The sequence below is a fragment of the Camellia sinensis genome, chromosome 12 (genome assembly GCF_055761805.1).
Source record: "Camellia sinensis isolate YWXY chromosome 12, ASM5576180v1, whole genome shotgun sequence".
Classification (NCBI taxonomy): domain Eukaryota; kingdom Viridiplantae; phylum Streptophyta; class Magnoliopsida; order Ericales; family Theaceae; genus Camellia; species Camellia sinensis.
Window position 1 is genome coordinate 112,466,924 of NC_138972.1, and position 14,426 is coordinate 112,481,349.

Sequence of the window (14,426 nt, forward strand, 5' to 3'; positions counted from 1 at the left end):
TCAAACATAGGTAATTCCATTAAGCTTTACATATCAACATTCATAGTTTAAGGTTTATAACATTCAAAACCCAAATACATCCACAAAAAAAAAAAAAAAACAAAAAAACAAAAAAACTAACTAAAAGGTTACATTCACTTCAGTAGTGCTATTAGCATGGTAAAACCAATCAACACTATGGTTGTGAACATAAACAGTTTCATAGCTTCTTGGTTTGCCTCAACTCGTTCCAATCTATTTATAGTTTCATTGAGTTTGTTAACATCGTAATCATAGCCTCTCTCATCTTCATTCTTCATATGACTAGCTTTACTTTTCCTTTGGATATTTGATACATTCCCAGTCGAAGTCGCTCCCCACCCAAAGTACTCGCACATCCTATCTGCACACTTGAAATACAGCCTCCCTGGATTTTTCTCTGATTTCGATATGAACACTGCAGCTTTTCTTCCACAATTGCATCTTCTATTTTGCAAATATCCAGCATCAATGTTTGAACCCATTGACATGATCCTCGTAAGAGAATTTTATGATACAATCAGTCCATTACAACTTAAGACAACATTCAAACAAAGATGTAAAATAAAATACTAATCAATGATATAATAACCATTTGTCTAATAAACATTGTCATTTTCATGTTCATATTCATATTCATTCTTAATGTCATACACATAGTTTATGTTCATGTTCATTCCTAGTTCATATACATAGTTCATGTTCAAACCAGTAAAATAACACACTGTTGTTTATATGCATTGTCATTATTCATGTTTTGTTTGACACATGCAACTGCCTTGTTTATTCATGTTTTGAATAACCATTGTCATTATTCATGTTTTGTTGCCTGAAATGAGAGGAGATTTTCTCCTTGTCCAAAGACAATGGGACCAATATAGATCAAATAGTCCTACTCTTGAAACCTTTTTCAACTGCCCTCTCTCCCCCCTAAAGGCCATTAAAGAGCAAAGAGTCTCCTAAACTTGGTAATACATACACATTAATTGAGAATTATTTTTGCAGTGCCTTTAATTGAAAATTCAGATCAAACAGGACTGTCCAAATTCAGATCAAACAGGCCAGTCCAAATTCAGGACTCAAACAATTAAGGACACTCTTTGCAAAAACAATTCAAGACTCTCTTAGATCAAATAGGGCAGTCCTGCTAAAAAATTATTTGATCTATATTGGTCCAGACCAAATTCAGGACTCAACCATTTATTTTCAAAACTCAAAAAGACCAAATTCAGGACTCCCATTCATTTTCAGAACTCAAAGAGACCAAATTCAGGACTCAACCATTCATTTTCAGAACTCAAAGAGTCAACAGAGTCCAAAAGTGTCAAAAATTGAATTCCTCAATCATTCTGTTGCCATATAAAAGGAAAAAAATCTAAATCATGTGGTATTCCTTTGAATTCCTCAATCATTCTGTGTCAAAAGTGTCAAATAAAAGGAAAAAAATCGTTTTTAATAATAATGTGGAACCCAAATTAAGGAACCGAACCCAGATTAAGGAAGGCCAGATTAACACAATCATTCTGTTTCTTCATCCTGTGGAACCCCCTTCAGGCCCAGATTAATGTCATTATTCCAATAAATTAGGAATAAAACAAACATTGAACAGATTAACTAGTTCAAAAATTGGGAAAAAATTGAACTAGTTCATATACATAGTTTATGTTCATATACATAGTTCATGTTCAAAAATTGGGAATAAATTCGGAATAACACCAAATCAACAGATTAAAACAAACAAAAATTGGGAAAAAATTGAACAGAAATAACACCATATCTGTTTCAACAACAAATCCATCAAACTCAACAAAAATCAAAAGCATCTATTGGCAACAAAATCATATAAAAAAAAGTAAAAAAACACGAAGGTACGAAGGGAGAAAAATAAGAATGAAGACGAACGGACCTTGTCACCGTCGCCTGCTGCTTCCCCTCACCTCACCGCTGCCTCTCCTCTCCTCGCTGTAGTCGCCTCTATTCTCTATTCGTCTCACTAGGGTTCAAAGGCTAAAGCAAAAGGTCAAAAACGAAAGAATAAAAAGGTTGAAGCAACATATAAGAAACGAGAGGAAAAAAAAAATATCAAAAATAATGTCATTTTTTACCACGACAGGAACCACGATAAAAAATATAGTAGAAGATCCGGATCCCGTACTTACGGGCCTAACAATATCCTCCTATTTGATCTGGGACGGAAGGAAGCCAGTGCCAGGCTAAAAACACATGGTCTGCCCAGGTGAGGTTTTCTTGTGGGTCCCACCTTATTTTCTCACGCAAAAAAAAACAAGTTTTAGAGAAAATTATTTAAATTATTGTTTATTGCTCACAGCTCAGGTATAACGTGGATTCTTTTAAAATTAGAGAATAATATTGAGAGAGAGACGGACAAGGAGAGAGAGATTCTCAAGAAAAGATTAAGGTCATGTTATGTTGTCTATGTAGGAACTACAATTATTGGAGTATTTGGTGGTTTATGTAAATAAAATTAATTAATTAATTGGCTATTTGGTTTAATTTTTACTTGCCTATTTGGTATAATTATTGTTTACAAATTATTAGAAAAAAAATAATTTAAATAAAGTGAGAAAAATTAATTACCTGAATGCTATGGAGTGCTTTTAATTTTTTATTTTTAATTTTTACTTTTTAATTATTAATTTTTAACTTATAATAAGTTGCACTAAAGAGATGGTACCTAGTTGTTGGCTAAGTATCCCATTAGAAAAAATATAACTATACATAATTAATAAATTTTAGGAGAAAAAACGTGTAAAATGTAACTTTGCGTAATTAATAAATTTTAAGAGAAAAAACGTGTGAAATGTAACTTTGCATAATTAATAAATTTTAGGAGAGAAAAATGTGAAAAATAGGGCACAAATTTATAGGATAAGCATCTTTTGTGAGATATACACTAGAAACTTGCACCTTACTTCTTGGTAAAAAAAAATTCTGTGTTGAAATAATATTTCCATTGACAAAAATTTGCACTTACTTATTAGACAAAAATAATTTAAATAAATTGATAAAAAAATTATTATTTGAATGCTATGGAATGCTTTTAATTTTTAATTTTTAATTTCACTAAACAGACCCTATATAGTTGTTGGCTAAGTACCTCCCCTTGAAAAAAATAACTATACATAATTAATAAATTTTATAAGAGAAAAACGTGTAAAATGTAACTTTACATAATTAATAAATTCTAGGAGAGAAAAGCGTGAAAAATAGGGCACAAATTTATGGAATTGGTGTGGCTGCTGTGCGGGGGTGCACAGCAGCCACTGCTGTGCAGCCATTTGGGCCCTTTTCGGGGTCTGTTTTGATAATCCGAACCGCTCACATTTTAGAATACATCAAGTAGAACATAACTGTAAAAAATCAAGTTAATCGGATATCGTTTACCCATTCATCCGCATACATTTGTATTCATTTTAATACTTTAAATTACAATTGTTATTTATTTTTGTAGATACAAATGTGAGTGGATGAATGGGTAAACGATATCCGATTAACTTGATTTTTTACAGGTATGTTCTACTTGATGTATTCTAAAATGTGAACGGTTCGGATTATCAAAATGAGCCCCGAAAAGGGCCCAATCTTTTGTGAGATATACACTAGAAATTTGCACCTTACTTGTTGGTAAATATATATTTTTTTCCATGTTGAAATAATATTTCCATTAAATTTTGGGACAAAAACTTGCACCTTACTTATTATACAAAAATAATTTAATAAAAATTAATTATGTGAATGCTATGGAATAATTTTAACTTTTGTTTTTTAATTATTAATTTTTAAATTATAATAATTACACTAAACAGACCCTATATAGTTGTTGGCTAAAGTATCCCCACTTGAAAAAAAAAGTTATACATAATTAATAAATTTTGTTTTGTTTGCTTTTATCTATTTTCAAAATCATGTTTATTATTTGTTTTTTTTTAAGAAAAAAAATTATGATTATAATTATTGAATCAATGTGATTTTCTTGTGCACCAAAGGACAATTTGTCTCTTTCTAAACAAGTTTTCTAAAAGAGGTTAGCTTGGGAGTTAAGACACTTACGAGATGTGATACTTGAGTTTAAGTTTTATTGGTGCGTGATGCAGCTTCTTCTTTTTGTTTTTTTTTTTTTTTTTTTAAATATTATTTAAAAAAACTATGTAATTTTTCTTAAAAATAAAATAAAAAAACAAAATTAACACTTGAATACATTTAAAAGAAAAATGGCAGACCCCTAGTGGGATCGTGTGTGTAGACCCATAATTGGCCTAAAAAAAAAAGCTATTCTCTCATAAAAAAAAGTATAATTTTTTTTTTCAGCGAATGGTAGTGCACCACGTCTATAAAAAAAGTTGGCCCACCATGCCATGATTGTAAGAACTCAATAGTATACATGCCATTATTGTCCTCTCATAATCCATCTACAATGATTATCCTAGTTAGCTTTTTGACTTGTGTAACTATTAAGCAAGAGAGACTGATGTCATGTTTGTTTGGGTGGATATGAGCTTGAGATTGAACTAATAATTTAATAAAATTATTAATCCAATGTTTAGTTAAACAATTGAAGTACAGATTAATTATTTTAAACTTGACTATTAGTTAAGATAGGATACATAATTCAACGAATTCGTAGTCATAGGACTATTAGTCATGGGAATGCTAATCCAGTCCGCTCAAACAAACATGACCTGAGGGTTTAGATGCAGGCATATTGGATCAGTGTAATTTATTTTTTTTCCTTCCAATAATTGTGTTTGACATAATTTTTTTTTTTTTTTAAAAGTGAATCTCATTTAAATAACAGATACCTTAATTATACTATTGAAATACTCACTCACTTTCTAAATTAGCAAATATTTAACACATAAAATTAAACTTTATTTTTATTATTTCTGTCAGATAATTACATTTTAACATTCATTTTTAGGGTAAATTACACTTTGGCCCTTTTATGTTTGACTACTTTTCCATTTTAGCCCTTTAAGTTTGTTTTTTTCCACTTTAACCCTTCATGTTTCAAGTTTTTTCTATTTTACTCCTAAAACTAAATTTTATTTAAAATTAGACAAAAAATGATATATTAACAGTTGCGTGGTATAAAATAGTTTATTATATACAACTCACAAATTTGACACAAATTCAAACTTCAATATAATATTATATTTTTTATGTTATGTAGCAGTTATCTTGACATGTTCTGTCTAATTGCAAACAAAAATTAGCTTTAGAAATAAAGTAAAATTTTTTGAAACATGAATGGCCAAAGTAAAAAAAATTAAAATTTAAAAGCTAAAATAAGAAAATGATTATATAAAGGGGACAAAGTATAATTTATCCTCCATTTTTAATTATCTCTTTTTTTTTTGGGGGGGGGGGGGGGCGTACTTCGGAATATATTTTTAACTATCTATTACCCTTTTAGAGAGATGCTATAACATAGATTGTGAGAACTCAATAGTATGAATTTCATTATTGTTGTTTCTAATCATCCATGTATAATTATTGAACGATTGACACCCTGGCCTCAATTGGAATTGCCATTTAGTGGTGTTTTGCATTTTTCCGAAAGTGTCAATTTTAAAACTGTTTTTAACAATTTTCTTTTTAGAGAGTGAAAAAAAAATTATATTTACAAATTACAATGATTAATTATATTTTTATAAGCAAAAAAGATGATATAATATTTAATTTTTTTAAATAATGGCAAAGTGGTTTTTTTTTATAACTTTTTTTTAATAGATCCCAAACTATGCCTCCGTCTTTGGAGTGATTATTTGGTAGTTTTAGAGTATTGCTCTACACTAATTCATCATTTAACACTTGTCAAGTTATTTTTTCTAATATTAACAAAAAGTGATAGCGCTAATGACTTTAACCAATAAATATTAAGATGGGATATTATGTGAATTTGTCTCAAGACTATTGCATAATTTGTTTTTAAAAAATTATTTGATAGTCCTGTATGGTCAGGTGGTTTACCTTAAAGAGTAGGGTAATAGAGGAAGAGCAAGGGACAGTGACATTTGCTAATAATTTTTCATAATTTTTTTCTGTTTTTGTTGGACATCATTCTGAAATAAAAAAAGTGATGGATGATGTGAAATGTTTGTCTAAGCAAAACCACTCATCGCTTTCATTTCTTCACACTCCAATAATTTTGGGGGTTGATCTTATTGCGGAACCAACCACTCATTCAGTTTATACTTTCCCTTCACTTGGGTTAGGGCCATGTGAGCTGTCCTTTTAGAGCTTTAAAATGATTATAACAAAAAAAAAAAGAAAATAACAACTCACTTGGAAGATGCAAAAAAAAAAAAAAAAAAAAAAAATTCAAATTAATGATAAAATTTATAAATTTTAATTATTAAAGGCATATATTTTTCCATGTATGTGTAATTATTTTTGAACAATTAACTTGATTTGTAAATTTTCCTTAGAAAAATGTTAAACACAATTTTGAAGAGTGTCATGTGTAAAATGTACATATTTGTTTTTTAAAAAAAATCATATAAATATGTATGAAAAAGTATTGAAATTTATAAATTAGTAAAGAATATATAAAAAAATATATCAAGATTATAAATATTTTATATTTATTTAATTCTTATTGTCAATTCTAAGAATTGTTATTCATTAGCATGACCTATGATTATAATCTAAATATAATTTTTACAGATTTATATATATATATATATATATTTCAATATAATTTTTTACATATATAATAATGTTATTACCGGTGTAAAGGACTGTCATTAATATTTTCGTGAGTTTTATTCAAGCTGTGGTGTAAAGTTTTCATAATTTGATTTTTAAAAAATAAATAAAAATTAATTTTGACAAAAAAATAAATAATTTATAATTTTCAAATGATTTTATCTTTTAAGGGACATAAATAATTTAAAAAACAAATAAATTAACCAAACAAATTAGAGCTGTTTCAATGATTACTTATATAGGTTGCCATTGTTGAAAATATCACGAAATTTAATTTTGTTTTTCCTCCGTGACTAGTTCTATGGATGGTTATATTTTAACATTGTTATAATTTGTGCTAAATTTTTCATAAGGTTTAAATAAAAGTAAATTTTGACAACCATTTTTGTCTACCTATCTTGAAAATTCTGAAAACTCTCTAAATAGTAATTTGTGATTATGATTCAATTTAAAACAACGAATAGCAATCACAATCAAACAATTAATAACAAATCGGTATAAAGATTTAACGTGAAAAAAAAAAACCACAATGGACTCTTCTAATAGTGATAAAAAATCACGGGTTAAAGTTACAAAACAATTCGCTACAAGACAACAAAGAATTACACACAAGAACCCTCAATTATCTAGCGAATCTACATCCGAATTAAACCAAACTCAATTATCTAGAGTCACGAACATTGCTCGAGTGCTCACTTCACCTCTTGAATGGTGTGACTAAAGGCGGTACTCACATATAGGCCAACCTCTCGAGCGCAACATCTACCACTCAAGCAATGAAGCATGTTTTTCAGAAGTTCAAAATGCAGACAAAGATACTAGATGAACTATTTCATTGCTCGAGCACACAAAAGACCACTCACTGTACTTAGTTAGCAAAATGACAAATAAGAAATACTCAAAATAAGATACGGAATGTCAACACAAACTCCTCTACATTGGCACAACTCGGGTTAGATTCGCATCAAACTCTCATAGCTCACAGTTACAATAGAGTGAATAAAAATACAATTGAATGAAATTTTGTCCAATAGAATTACTAATTACAAAAACTTAACATATCTCATGGTATATAGCATTTTAATTTGACATTTTGTGATAAAAAAAAAAAGAAGAAGAAGAAGGAAAAGAAATAACATTTGTAGAGTAACAATGTTCATATATGATATTCTATTATTATTCATTACTGAAATATGACAATAACTAGTTATTTAACGGTTGAATGATTAGAAATGTTCTTAGTTGCCAAATTGATCAAGATGGATTGTCCTGATGAATGAAACAATTTTTTTCGACTGTATATATATATTTAGATAAGGGTGTTTAGGATTCGTCTTAACTAGACTTTCAACACATATAACTCATATCTTATAGGCACAAGTTTTAGAGACAACATTGAATGAAACTTATGGCGTTGTTGTGATATGCAGCTCTCCTTTTTACTATTTCTATCCTACTAATTGAAAAAATAATGGTAGGGTTTAGTAGAATTTTAGAATTATGATTTAATATTAGAGTTATATTTTGAATTTGTGAGTTTTAAAATTATGATTTGAGTGTGAAAAATTTGTTTGGTTAAGAGTTTTAAATTGAATTTGAAAATTTTGATATGACATATGTTATTTGATTCAAAAACTTACAACTCATAACCAAATACATAACCTAAAATTCTATTCAAAGCTCAAAAAACATTTAAAAAAAATTCTGAAAATATTTTTCATTTAAAATATAAAAAATAACTGGTGCCAATTTTGCCACACAAAAAAAAAAAAAATACTGTTCCTGTCAACCGGTCGGACGTCTGGAAGGACGACCAAGTATGCCAAATTTCAAAATTCAAAACCCCGCCTGAAATGAGTTTGCAAAAGTGCGTGTAAAATTAAATTTTCAAAGTTATATCCAAACACCACACTCAAATATGAGTATAAAATCATGATTAAAATTACATACTAAACACAGCCAATAATTATACGTATCTATGTGCATATATGTGTCGAAATTGATCAATAATTTATCATTCCTGCTTTTATCTTGTTTGCAAGTGCAAATGCATTATTTTGGAAGTTTAACTTCCGTACTGATTCTAATCCATACTCATAAGGAAATTTCAGCATGAAATGTAAGTGCTTATTTGAGGAAATCGTAAATTAGAGTCTTGATGTTTTTTACTTTACTCAACATGTATGAGACTAGCTTTTAAATCATACAGCTTTGAGTTTTGGACCACTATTTTTTTTGGGGAATAGGAAGAGCTTTATCTTCATTTCAGCCACTATCTTGGATAAACATTAAAATCCTTACAGACTCATGTGTCGCTCATTTAAGGTCTATCAATCTACCAGTCAAACCACATTGGATCTACCTAACTTTGAGCCTTTGGTTTTTGTCTCATTTATTATTATCTCATATATATTTCACTGTTTTATGTTTCACTCTTAATGTTTGGTCATTGTCCCTTAGGGTAGAGATATACAAATAAAAACTAGAAGAAATTGGTAATAAATTTATTTTTATAGGTGTGTATGATATTACATTCAATGATTAATTTGTTTGGGTTATAGGCACATAGTTAATGAAATATACTAGTGAGAATTACAAATCATTATTTTAAAAGACTTTTTATGTATTTATTTATTTATTTATTTTTATCTCTGTTCTTTTTTCGTCTTTGCTTTCTCTTTTTATTTTTACACATTACTATTAATCGTTGTTAGTTGTTGGTCGTTTCTAGTGACTAATCAGCGGAGATGAGTAGCATCGACAAACAATGTACAAGTGGACATGTTGATAGATATATAGAGATAATATAGCCTCCGTTTGAGAAGTGGGTTGGCTTTTTGGCTTTTTGATTTTTTGACTATTTTAGCCTGGGTTATTTTAGCCTGGTTTGAGAAGGGCTTTTTAGCTTTTTGACTTATTTGACTTTTTTTGTGAGAGAGGATTGTAACGATTATGGGTTGGATTTGATGTTTTGTTTTTTGTGACTAAAATAGCCTATTTTATTTTTTGTAGCTATTTTAGCCAAAAAAACCTGACTTTTTTCTTCCCAGACGGAGCTATAGTCTTTCAAATTATTATTATCTTTTGGACAAAAAATAACAAAGTTAGGGATAATTGTTTCAAAAGTTTCAAATTTGAATTTATGGCTCGAGTACCTTAAAGTACATATATATGGCTCTTGCTAATGATAATATAAGATGCATAAAATATAAAAATATTTATAATCTCAATACACTTTTCATATGGATCCTCTCCATCACTTTCATTCTTCAATCATCATCGGGCAATTTCAAATTTTAGGATATTTGGATTAAGTACTAGATAATGGCAGAAAGAAGAAAGTGTTCGAGAAGACTTTTTTTTTTTTTTCTCCAAATTAGTTTCACACATTTTAATACTCCTTTTACACATTTTTTTAATATTAACAATAATCCTTGAGACTTTCTAGCAATTTTATCTCTATATATATAGTTTGTATATTTGATAACGTGAACATAAGATCTCGTTTGAAAATATATTATTTTAATAATTTTTAAATTTTTTAGTTAAAATATGAAGTAAAAAAATTAGTATGTTTGAAATAATTTTTTGATTTTTAATGAAAAGATGTGCAAAATATAGAGAGAAAATAGAATTTTTGATTTTTTTTGTATAGATTATAAATTTTTTAATTTTTTTAATAATTTTTTAACTTTTAAGTTAAAATATTTACATGACAAACGAGGCATTTAGGCCAAGTTTGGGAAGACTAAATAAGTGCACTTTTTGTCTTTTTGGACTAAAAAATTGAGGTTGAAAATATGGATGTTTGGGTTAACTTTTTGATTTTTTATTGAAAAATGTGTAATAAAAAATTATAAAAATTGATTTGTAGGGAAAAATTTGAATTGGGAGTTGTGCAGCCGTAATTGTTGACTTTTGGTGAATAGTGTTAACTTTTTAACTTTTTGAGTAACTTTTTGACTTTTTGACTTTTTTGAAACATCCCAAACTTGGCCTTAAGTCCAAATAGGATACCATTATATTATTTTAATGACAATTTTTTATAGGAATAAATGAGTTATGAATAACATTTTCTTTAATTATACGATACATTCTATCATGACTTGTTAGCCTCCGTTTGAAAAGTGGGTTAGCTTTTTTGCATTTTTGGCTATTTTAGTCTGGGTTAAGAAGCTTGGTTTAGGAAGAATTTTTTGACTTTTTGATTTTTTTGACTTTTTTTGTAAGAGAAGAGTGTAATGATTATGAGTTTGATGTGATATTTTGTTTATTGTGGCTAAAATAACTTATTTTATCTTTTGTAACTATTTTAGCCCCAAAACCACTTGCTAAACACCACCTTAGTTAAATAAGTATACAAAAATAATAATAAAAATAAGTAAATAAGGCCTCGTTTGGGAACAGGCTAATTTAGTAACTTTTTGGCTATTTGGCTAAAAAGGTAGGTAAAAAAAACTTGTATGTTTGGGATGAATTTTTGGCTCATTACGAAAAGATGTGCAAAAAGTAGAGAGAAAAGAGAATTTTTGACTTTTTGATATGGGTTGTTGACTTTTTGACTAATTCAATAACTTTTTGATTAATTGATTAAAATAACCTCTTGTCAAACGAGGTCTAAGTATTAAAGACATGAAACTTTTTGTTTATTTATTTCAATACATTTTCTTTATTAAATAAAGTGAATCATCAGAATAAAACACATGACAGGTCAATAGATTGGACTGAGATGTCAAATGTACATAAAGTGGTTCCCATTATTAGATGTGACCTTTTTTTTTTTTTTTTTTTTAAAAAAAATTTAGTTAAAACTCTTCCAATAAAAAAGACAGTTCTTCATAAACTTCGTAAGGAGAAAACATATAGTTGAATAAGGCAAAGTAAAATATATTTTTCTTTTTTCTTTCTTGAACAATATTATCAGAGAGTAATATGTTACTGTGAGACAAAATAACATATTACTATTAAATAGAGTAATTGTCAAACAGAGTAACATGTTACTACTACTGTTTGTAACAATTTCAACGGTAATAATTTTTTTTGAAATTTTTTTTATAATCAACATAAATCTTATTTGATAGATCTTGATGAGAGAATTATAAAAATATTAATTTTATTAAAAACCGACATCTATATGAAAAGTTATATTAATATAAAATTTAATATTTTGATGATAGTGATATTTGTTAGACTTTTTAAGAAAAACATTTTATACTCATCCTTAATGCATTAAAATTTTATTATGAAAGAATTTTGACCAAATCTTTTTTTCTTTTTTCTTTTTTCTTTTTTATAAGGAGACAATCCCCTTGTTTGGGTTTAGTTTTTATTTTTATTTTTATGTAGTGATTTTTTAGTTTTTTTTATAAAGTGGGAAAAAATATTTAAAAATAATTATTTTAATTGTGTGAAAAAACATAAATAATTAGTGTGTTTAACTTATTTTTTTAATAATTTTTTAATTTTTTAAATAATTTTTTTTAAGTTTAGGATGTCCTAAATAAATGTACTTTTTGATTTTTTATAAAAAGATATATAAAAAAACAGAGAAGAGATATTGATTGATGTGACCTAAAAAAATAAAAAGACAAAAAGATGAACTAAAATAGATTATATCAACAAAAATGCGTGAGACCCCCAGTAAACCCCACCCCCACCGACCCCAGTGCCACGTAGCACTGTAGAATTGGAAGAAAAAAAAAAACAGAAAACTAGTCAATGGAATCCCGCCACGTCACTGGGGTCGACCCCAGTGGAGGTCTGTAGCAGGACTCTTATATCAAACCACTCCTTAATTTATTTTTTTTAATTTTTTAAAGGGCAAATTACATATACACCCCTTCAGGTTTGGTTAAATTACAGATACCCCCCTGAGGTTTCGGAAATTACATCCCGCCCCCTGAGGTTTGTATTTTCATAACAATTTACCCCCTGAGGTTTATATTTCATAACAAATTACCCCCTAATTTCTTATGCAAATATAGCATTCAGGGGGGAATTCGTAATTTCTCAAACCTCAGGGGGTATCTGTAATTTTGCCAAACCTGGAGGGGTGTATATGTAATTTGTCCTTTTTTAAATGCATACCATACACCTTTTACGAGGTACATGCAAAGATTATCCTATCAATAATGGGGTCCGTACTGCCAGGTAGAAACCTGCTTTGGGCAAAGCAACGTATTGTAGTAGGATGGTGGAACAGTCGCACCTTGCTCTGATAAAAGCCAATTTTGCGAATAAGCCTTACATGTCAGGTTATTTTTATTTTTTTTAGTTATAAAAATGTAAAATAGATTTTTTAATTTAATAAGATAAAATATCACATTTAAATTATAATTATTTTATTTTTTTTTTTATAAAATTAAAATAATTAAAAAATTTATCTCAAAGCCTCAAATTAAAATAATTAAAAAATCAAAAAATCAATTCCCATTCCAAACGCATTGTTAGGATTTCTCACAAAGAAAAATATAAAATTTCGTACCCACACCCGCATGGTTTAAGTGGAACCTAAACCAACAAGATTGAGAAATGACTTTTCTTTCCATTTTTTTCTTTTTAAATGTTTGGTTTGTCTTCCAATATTTCCCTAGAAAAAAAATAATCAACAATGAGTTTTATATGAGTACGAAATAATCTTCTTGTATAATTCTGTTGATCAAGTTGTGTTCTTCCAAGCGTTGTCGCTTTACTCCCTAAAACACAAACGTGAGTTAGTCGGCGGGTGTGTGCCGGATACCTTTCCGATGCCTAAGTCAGCAAAATATACAAATAGACAAAAGCTCTGTGTATTCAGGAATTAAAGTTGTATGTTACCTCTACATAGGTTATGTTGTGAGCTTTTATAGTTTTTACCTGGCAAATCGTAGTAGGACTCTTATTCCTCCATGTAGAGTCCTCCTAGGAATTACAATCCTAAAAGATAATGTTTATCCTTCAACACCCCCTCACTGCTTAAATCAAGTGAGATGGTTTTACCTCGATTAGATGACAGTATGATCGAGCTAACACTAGCCCTTTGTCATACTTAATCCAGCACCTTCACATGCAACACATAACTCGGCTCTTGTTCACTTGTACCTTGGTTTTGTCTGTTGAGATCGAGCTAACTACAACAAGGTCCACCATAAGAAACCTAAATACCTCGGCTCTGAATATTATGACCAACTAATTATCACCACTCTGACCGTGGTGACTATAACCATACGTGAACCGAGCTAACACTAGGTCTACTCGCTAAGCCCTTTTCACCACGGCCCATAGAACGGCTTATTACTATACCTGGGCTTAGCTTGGCCTTAATGCTCACAAAAACTCCCTCTCAAGTTTTTGGATCAATTTGTGTGCCCATTTTTTGAAGTTATGATTTAATTGAAAATTATTAAACACGTAACATTGTTTATTTAATATTTTTGATAAATAAAAAAATCATAATATATATTAAATGAATTTATCTTTTATTTCATAATTACCTAACAAAAATAAACCAGCATGTTCCATTTCTAAAAAAATTTTGTTATATGATTAGGTTGAAGCATATATAAACATCACATAATATTTTGAGACTATTAAATAATGGTCCAAGCTTCAACTAGATGATTTAGTTTATTGTATAGGCTCTACCACGGAATCTCAATTTGTTCATTTTGTAAGATTCGTCAAAAGAATAATTCATACAA

The 14,426-nt window shown here is 28.7% G+C and overlaps 1 long non-coding RNA gene across 1 annotated transcript; it reads right to left on the minus strand.

Annotated features, from left to right (window-relative positions):
• Positions 1–2,047, minus strand: LOC114299292 (uncharacterized). The gene is made up of 2 exons (XR_014347060.1): positions 1,925–2,047; positions 1–465 (listed from the first exon to the last, which is right to left on the minus strand). It is a non-coding gene; the product is annotated as an uncharacterized LOC114299292 (long non-coding RNA).
• Between the last annotated feature and the right edge of the window lie 12,379 nt (positions 2,048–14,426).